This window comes from Globicephala melas, chromosome 9 (assembly GCF_963455315.2).
Source record: "Globicephala melas chromosome 9, mGloMel1.2, whole genome shotgun sequence".
In the NCBI taxonomy this organism is placed as follows: domain Eukaryota; kingdom Metazoa; phylum Chordata; class Mammalia; order Artiodactyla; family Delphinidae; genus Globicephala; species Globicephala melas.
In genome coordinates, this window is record NC_083322.1 from 90,542,133 (window position 1) to 90,550,388 (window position 8,256).

Genomic DNA, 8,256 nt, shown 5'->3' on the forward strand with positions numbered 1-8,256 from the left:
ATATCTGATTTTGTGTATTTGTGTTTTCTCTCTTATTTTCTTTGTCAGCCTAGCTAAAGGTAAGTCAATTTTTGTTATCTTTTCTAAGAATCAACTTTCAGTTTTGTCGATTCTCTCTGTTCTTTATCTTTGTCCACTGTAAATTTCATTATTTCCTGCCCTTTACTAGCATTCATTGTAATTTTACCTGGTTGGATGTTGGATATTTCTGTATTTTTGTCAATATTCTTGAGCTTTCTTCTGGGTTGCAGTTTGATCCTTTAAGGTGTTGTTTTGAAGATCTGTTGGCAGGTCCAGAGCAGTATTCCATCTATTTATTTCACGCTATTCAGGCAAGATCTTCTTGAGTACTATACCTAACGTCTCATAAATTATTAAATTCTTCGATCTGTCTGGTGGGAACATGTACTATTTCCAACCCTATGTGAGCAATGGGCACAATTCCCACTAATCCTCTTATATTCTTCCTTCCCTAGACAGATCAGTATTCAGCTGAATACGCAGGAGGGGGTGGTTATATAAATGCCTGGAGTTCTCTCTCTGCTTTGCTCTCTCCTTTCTGTTACTCTGCTCTGAAAATTCTAGCTGCCTGGATTCTCAGCTCAGCCTCCTCAACCCAGGAATTCTGCCTGGTTCCACCTGGGTTCTCCCTCCCTGTGTGGCAAGCTAGAAACTGACAAGGCAGTAAACTGAAGCCGTCATAGGGTTCATCTCCTTTATTTCCCATTTCTCACTGATCACTGCCCTTCTTTACCTGATGCCCAACCAATGTCTTAAAAACCACTGTTACACGTATTTTTTCAGTTTATTTTTATTGTTCCAGGTAGTATGTTAAATCTGGTCTCTATTATGCCATCTTGGCCAGAATCACAGGAATTTAACATATGACAACATGTCATAGCTATGCATGACCTTCTTTCTTATTCTATGGGCTGAGCAATTTGTCTCAGATGATATCATGGTGCTAAGATGACCTACATATAGATGCCGTAATAAAATTTTGTTTCCTTCTTTTATTGATCAATCACTGAATCATCCGTGTAAAAGGATATCAGCATTGATCATCTGAAAACATTTCAGTCACGTAATTCTTTTCCCTTGCCCATGCCCCCTCCTATCTCCCCTGCATTCCTTCTCCACCACCTCCATTCAATTCTTAACAGAGATAGGAATTTTTGTGAAAAGCTACTTTTGCAAGTTTTAGGTAGATTGGACTTCCACACAGGTTTGCTAATCAAAATATTTTAGAGTTATATCTTTGCGTGACAAAAGATAACGGTTACTGAACGTTCACCATAAGCTGGAGACTGCTCTAAGCATTTTATATCTTGTAAGTCATTGAATCCACACAGCAGTCATTAAATAGGTTCTGTTATTAGCTCCAGTAAAGACTACAGAGAGGTTAAGAAACTTGCTTAAGGTCACAAAGACTACCATATCTAATACTGTTTTATGGGGATTTCACAGAAAAGTGTGTGTGTTGCGCAGAGGGAGGAGGACAAATTAGCTAGAAAAAGGCTTAACGTAATAAGCTTTATTTATTCACAAATTACTGACCACACAGAGCAAGGGTAATCCTGATTGTGCTATTATTCAAACCTAAGCTATTGTGCACAAGGCCGATTGTTTCCTGGGGATTCACCAATTCCGTGGATCACAACGCTGCTCCTGATTGACCTGTCAACAGAGGTAATGAGTCTTCTCTTTCCATCTTGCCATCCTAAAAGCTGAACTCTTGATTTTCCCTCCAGGTCTGATCCTCCTTTCACATCCCTCATTCATGTGAAAAACATCATTCACTCGCCCAAACTTGAAACTCAGGAGATTTCTATAATTTCTCCTACCTGCTCCCTACGAAGCATCCCTGAGTCCCATTCATAACTACGCGAGTCTGTCTCTTTCACACTGCACTTCTGGTCTCTGCCTTCACTGAGGTCTTTAGCCCTCCTCTCCTGGGTTGCTCCAACAGTCCCCTGTCTATTACCTCCTGGCCCCCCTCCCAACCACATTTGCTTCAACTGCCAGGCTGATGTCGCAGTGGTTTTCCTACTATTGAAAACTTTTTATGTCAACCACGGATTGTAAATCCTCCCACTTTAAACTTTGAGAAGCTTGACACTGTTTTCACATGGAGACCACATGTACTATCTTGCTTATGGGACCTTCTGTGCTCCAGTCACAGTTGCCCTTTCCAGGCTCATCATGACCCCACGTGGATCCTTGATTTCAGGCAGATCATCACATTCACAGTTCTATGTGTCCAACTCTATCATCTCTGTGACGTGGCACAGCCTGTTTTCTCCACCTTGAAGTCACGTTCCTCCCTCGTCCTCCCTTCATCCCAATGGCCTCACTTCTATGGTCCACGCTCAACTCTACCTTACCTTCTGCCTCCAGTTCCTTTATGGAGAGCAGAGGGAGTAATTAATTATTTTATATTTCTTTTGCAAAGGCTCATGGACCACATCCCATGATGCCCCTTCCTTGTTTCCAGACTGAGTTATGAACCTTCTCATTAACTAATTCCCCTATTATCCTATGCAGACCTCTATCATAGCAACTTTCCTCTGGCATGCTAAGACACGGTGCCAGAGACTGAGAGCAGAGAAGAAACTAAACGATATTTCTTTCTGTCTTATGTTTTCATTATTCTCAGAGCCTTAATTTTGTATTTAGTGGGAAAAGAGAATATTATTATTCAGATGACATTTAAGTTGGTATCAAAATCTGGAATTTTTTATCTAAAGGAGATAGGGAAAATTAACAAAAATGTGCATATATTTCTCCTAGATAGACTAGTTTGTTTCTATCTCTAGCTCAAGTAATGAACTGAAAGTAAATCCCTAAACTATTTCTTTTCTTTATAGCCTAATTACCTCTACCAGATCGCTTGCATTTAAAAATAGGAGTTCTGTGTATCCTCACTAAGGAGTTTATAAATGTGTCAAGAATATCTGCTATTTCCAAATGCACTAATTTGCCAACTAAGTTTTGAGTGTTTATGTGCAAGTGGTGAGGCCAGGTGCCAGAGAGAGCCGCAAGAGGAAGAGAGTAAAGTGAAGATAATTCAGCAATTCAGCTACCCAGTTCCTCTCCTCTGGGTTTTCATGTATATTCAGAGATCCAGAGAACCTACAAGTAAAACAGTAAGGTGCTGATAAACCTATGACCCAAGAAAAAAACTGAATACTATAGATAGCGCTGCACAAGGACCAAAAAAAAGGCAGGGCAGGGCAGGAAAGAGCACTTTGAATGAAACTTGAAAGATAATGTCAAATACATACAAGAAGCAAAACAAACTACTACTAGATCCTTCAGGAGTAACCCTCTCAGGGGGTCTTTGGCATTTCTAACTTACATTCTCCTATAATCAAATATAAATATATTTTCTTTTAAATAACATTTTCAGAGTGCACTTGTCCTTGAAGTCCATACTAGGAAGACCCAAATCAAAAGCCCATCAAGTTTCTGTTTCAAAGCCTCAACAGTCAAGCTTTTTGCAATTAGTAGGAATGATGTTTAAAAACTTGGGCTTCCCTGGTGGCGCAGTGGTTGAGAGTCCTCCTGCCGATGCAGGGGACACGGGTTCGAGCCCCGGTCCGGGAAGATCCCACATGCCGCGGAGTGGCTGGGCCCGTGAGCCATGGCCGCTGAGCCTGCGCGTCCGGAGCCTGTGCTCCGCAACGGGAGAGGCCACAACAGTGAGAGGCCCGCGTGCCGCAAAAAAAACCCAAAACCCTCAATTTCACCTATTGCCTTGCATGTCTTGAACACTGGTAAATGTCTGTGATCATTTGAGAATAGATTGCAGCTTCTTTTTGTAGCAGTGATGTTTTTCCTTAAATAGTAAAATCACTATGTGAAGACTTTGAAACATGTGCATGAACAGTTGTGGCACCTACTAAACGCTTCCTGTACGTGCTGCACAATAACATCTTTTTGGGTTAATACGAGAAATTTCATTAAAAAAAATTTCCAAGTGCTGCACATGGGTTGGAGTACAGGAAGCAACTATAGGGTTAAGAGATGCAATTGACCTTTGTAGACAGGATCCTTATTCCCATAATGGACCAAGTAGATGAGCAGAATTACCTGCAAGAAAATTTCTGAACAGCACCTTACAATCAAGGGTATATATCAAGGGTACGTATTGTCTCTACACTTCACCTTCTGGTGTTATAGGAGTGGTATATATTTTTGATAACTGCTATTTCACCAGGGTTAGGTTGTCAGTAAATTGACTCTTAGGTTCAACCCAATAGTTGGCACAGAGGAAGAGGTTCCTAAACAGGAAAGTTCTGGCACCTGTGTTGCTGCCAACGTGAGTCCAAAGGAAAACTTTGGTTCCCCAGAGGTTTATCAGATGGATTTCTGGGGGAACCTATGAGAAGAACTGGGATAAAAAAAGCTAAAGCTTGTGAAATGGGCTCCAGAAATTATGTGACTGTTAGCCTAAAATCAAGAAATATTTACGTTAAAAAAAACAAACTGCGAATGGAGCAGTGTATGGTGGGAGGTGTGCTCCCAGGCTACTCAGAACCAGGACAGACACGAGCAGGGAATGTTGGTAATCAGAGTTGTATTTGTCTTCCTCCAGCAAACCAGAGAAATAAAAAGTTCGTGAGAAAGATGCCACCTTAGAAGAACAGAGTGACCCATGTGAAACTTGCTTAAAACAGGGAATTAAACTGGAAGTTACACACACGACTTGTACTCCAAGTATAGATATTACTAGTGAGTTCACCCCCATAAAAATGGGTACAAAGTAATTCCCAGGCCAAGTCAGCCACTCACCCTGTCTATTACCCTCCGAGGAGGGGTGATGAGAAAACACTCATCCTGGGGCAACGGGGAAAGGAAGTTAGACCACTGGAAAGGCAGTAGCTAAGGAAGCCTCAGAAGCACCATCTCTAAAAATTATCTGCTGCAGGAAATTAAAGAAAACTTGAGGAAAGTTTGATTTCTAAGCAAAGTTAAGAATCATAAAGTTATATAGGGAAGGCAATAATCACAGGGGAGGCTGTGACGAAAATTCAGCAGGTTAATATCCAGTCAACATGGTTGACTGAGCTGGCGCAGAACGATGCCCAGTTTAGGTCTAAATAAAATACTGAATAAAATAACTCAATTTTTTAATTTCAACAACTTTTAATTTACCTGAAAACAAAAGGAAAGAAATACCTAGGACAGAGAAGCAAAAGAGGAAATTGAAGTCATAGGGGTGAGCTGACCGGAGCAGAAAGATTTCATTGGAGTGTTAGAATGGAAAACAAGCCGTAACAGATGTGGCTGGGATTCTGATATCTACTTCCCTGTAGGTCCACATACTACGGGGTTGAGAGTCCATAATTCACAGTTAGCTCCAACTACTTGTATACTGCTGGAAATAAAGGTGGGCTGCCCCATTTCTGAAACGGAACTATAAACATTTGCCCTCCAACTGGTTTAGTGGCAGGAGTGAGGTGCTTGCCATCCATAGGAATTCTACTTGGGTAAAAAGTCACTGATGAGAAATTCAAGTCCGAGAATTGTGCTAGTCATAAATATGGATTTGGATTTTCAGCTAAGGGAAATAGGAAATCTAAGCTGAGAAATTAACATACATATTGTCTGGTGGTCTAAATATTGATGGGCCAGGGAAAGGCACATGGGACATCATTGTGCAGCTATGCTTCCACAGTCCTGTCACAGGGGCTCATACTAAAAGCAATCCCTGCTGGATGCAAACTATTATATATAGAATGGATAAACAACAAGGTCGTGCTGTACAGCACAGGGAACTATATTCAATATCCTGCGATAAACCATAATGGAAAAGAATATGAGGGACTTCTCTGGTGGCGCAATGGTTAAGAATTTGCCTGCCGATGCAGGGACATGGGTTCGAGCCCTGGTCCGGGAAGATCCCACATGCCGCGGAGCAACTAAGCCCATGCGCCACGACTACTGAGCCTGAGCTCTAGAGCCCGCGAGCCACAACTACTGAGCCTGCGTGCCGCAACTACTGAAGCCCGCACCCTAGAGCCCATGTTCTGCAACAAGAGAAGCCACTGCAATGAGAGGCCTGCACACCGCAACGAAGAGTAGTCCCCGCTCGCCACTAGAGAAAGCCCGCGCGGAGCAGAGAAGACCCAACACTGCCAAAAATAAATAAATAAAATAAATTAAAAACAGAAAAGAATATGAAAAAGAATACATACATACATATAACTGAATCACTTTGCTATACAGCAGAAATGAACAAAACATTGTAAATCAACTATACTTGAATAAAATTTTTAAAAAAGCAATCCTTGCTAAAAATTAACTCACAAGAAAAGTCACAAACACCAAAAAAACAAAAACAAAAAAATCACCATGAAGAACAGTCAGCTGACCCAATGCATTGGGTAGACTTGTATCCTAAGAGTAAGAGAAAACAAAGTAAGCTGAAAAACGTTAAGGTAAGCATAAATGATAGAATTCACACGGCATGAAAAGGAGAGTATGCTTTTTTAAAGTTACTTTAAAAATTTCCTGATATAAATTCTGCAAATGACATAATGAAGTAAAACACACACAGAGACGTGCACACACACCGAGGTTTTACAAGACGAAGAAAGATGGGCCAGAAGAACTGTCCCAGGTTGGAGAAGTGCAAGGAGAGGACAACTAAATGTCATGTCCCGGACCAGGAAACGTTCATTCTTAGGAAAACGGAAAAGATCTGTACGAGGTCTACAGTGTAGTTAACACTTTATCAACGTTAGCTTCCTGGTTTCAATAATTATACCATAATTATGAAAGATGCCAAGCTAAGGGGAGAGCGTATGGTAGCTCAGGGTACTACTTTTGCAATTTTCTTGTAAGTCTAACTTGATTTCTAAATGATTTTTTTCAAAAGAAGAGCAGAGGTAGGCGCAGGAGAATTTGGAGAGACCGGCTGGCCTGGACCTTGGAGAGCCCTCCGCTCCAATCCGAGGCACACAGGTTCATTCCTGTACGCGGTGAGCAGCCGTGGCAGAGACACGGCGGAATCTGCGCGAGCGAGCGCACGTTGGAGGCGGAGGGGAGAGGCTGGGGGCGCCCAGTCGGGAGGAGGCAGCAGGGAGGGTACGAACTTCGGCGCCAACTGCTCTGTAACCGCTGCCCAGGTCTGCGCGCTGGAGTCGCGGTCCTCGGGTGGGGGGGACAGGGCTCGCGGGCAGCCGGATGGGTGGAAGGAAACGTTGACGCCCTCCGCTTCCCCGCCCATCCTGGTATCCATCCTCTGCCTGGTCTTTCAGCGGGACCAGCCGAGGCAGAGGCGGCCTGGCAGCCCGGCGCCCCCTCTCCACTCCCACCCCCCGCCCCGGTCCTGCGGGGCGCCCCAGGGACTTGGACTTGGCTGAACTCACCCTGCTGAAACTCAGGCCTCGGTAAGGGAGGTGATTTACAACCCCCTTTAGTTCGTGTTCTTGAAACACCCCAATCTAGCAACCACAGGAGGAGCCCACACCCGTTGCTGGATGGAGTCTGCTTGTGGTCACTCCTTTGTTTCACACTAGTGTCCGCTGTCACACACGCAGTCAGATCCGCAGCTAAATGACCCTGACACCCGTGAATAGGGCGTTTGGGCCTCACTGATTTAACAACTGCGGAAAGTTTATGTCTTGGCCCAGAGCACACTAGTGGCCTCGTTCTAAAAATTAAATCTCCTTGGCATGGACCCAAGAAAGATCCATGAGCGTGTTCATAGACAACTAACACGTGTGCACACAGAGAGGACACTCCATTGTACTGCAGGCAAACAAAACTAAGAAACTGTGACTCCTAACAGTTCTTTTTTTTTTAGAAGCTAATGCTTTATTGCCGGTTCAGTCCCAGGAAATCTAGAGTGAAGGACAGTGGGTGCATTACCGAGCTGGCCATAGTTTTGCAAAACACGCAACTGGTTGCTCATCTTACGGAACACCTTTTTAAAAAAAAATGTTCATTTTTTTATGCAATTTTAAAAGGTTACTTCCTATTTACAGTTATTAAAAAATATTGGCTATATTCCCCGTATTATACAATACATCCTGGAGCCTGTCATGCACCCAACAGTTTGTACCTCCTATTCTGGTAACCACTAGTTTGTTCTCGATATTTGTGAGTCTGCTTCTTTTATGTCTTATTTTGCTTCAGAATTATTGGGAGAGAAAGATACTACGGCTGCTGCAAGCATTTACCACAGTGCCCAGCCTGAAGAGTTCTTCAGAGACCCTGGCTTCTCTCTCTCCAGAAGAGGGGAAAGTG

General features: G+C 43.1%; 1 protein-coding gene across 2 annotated transcripts in view; it reads right to left on the reverse strand.

The window, feature by feature from the left end:
- PNPLA8 (patatin like phospholipase domain containing 8) overlaps positions 1-8,256 on the reverse strand; it is a 134,597-nt gene that overhangs the window by 90,663 nt on the left and 35,678 nt on the right. The window lies entirely within an intron of this gene.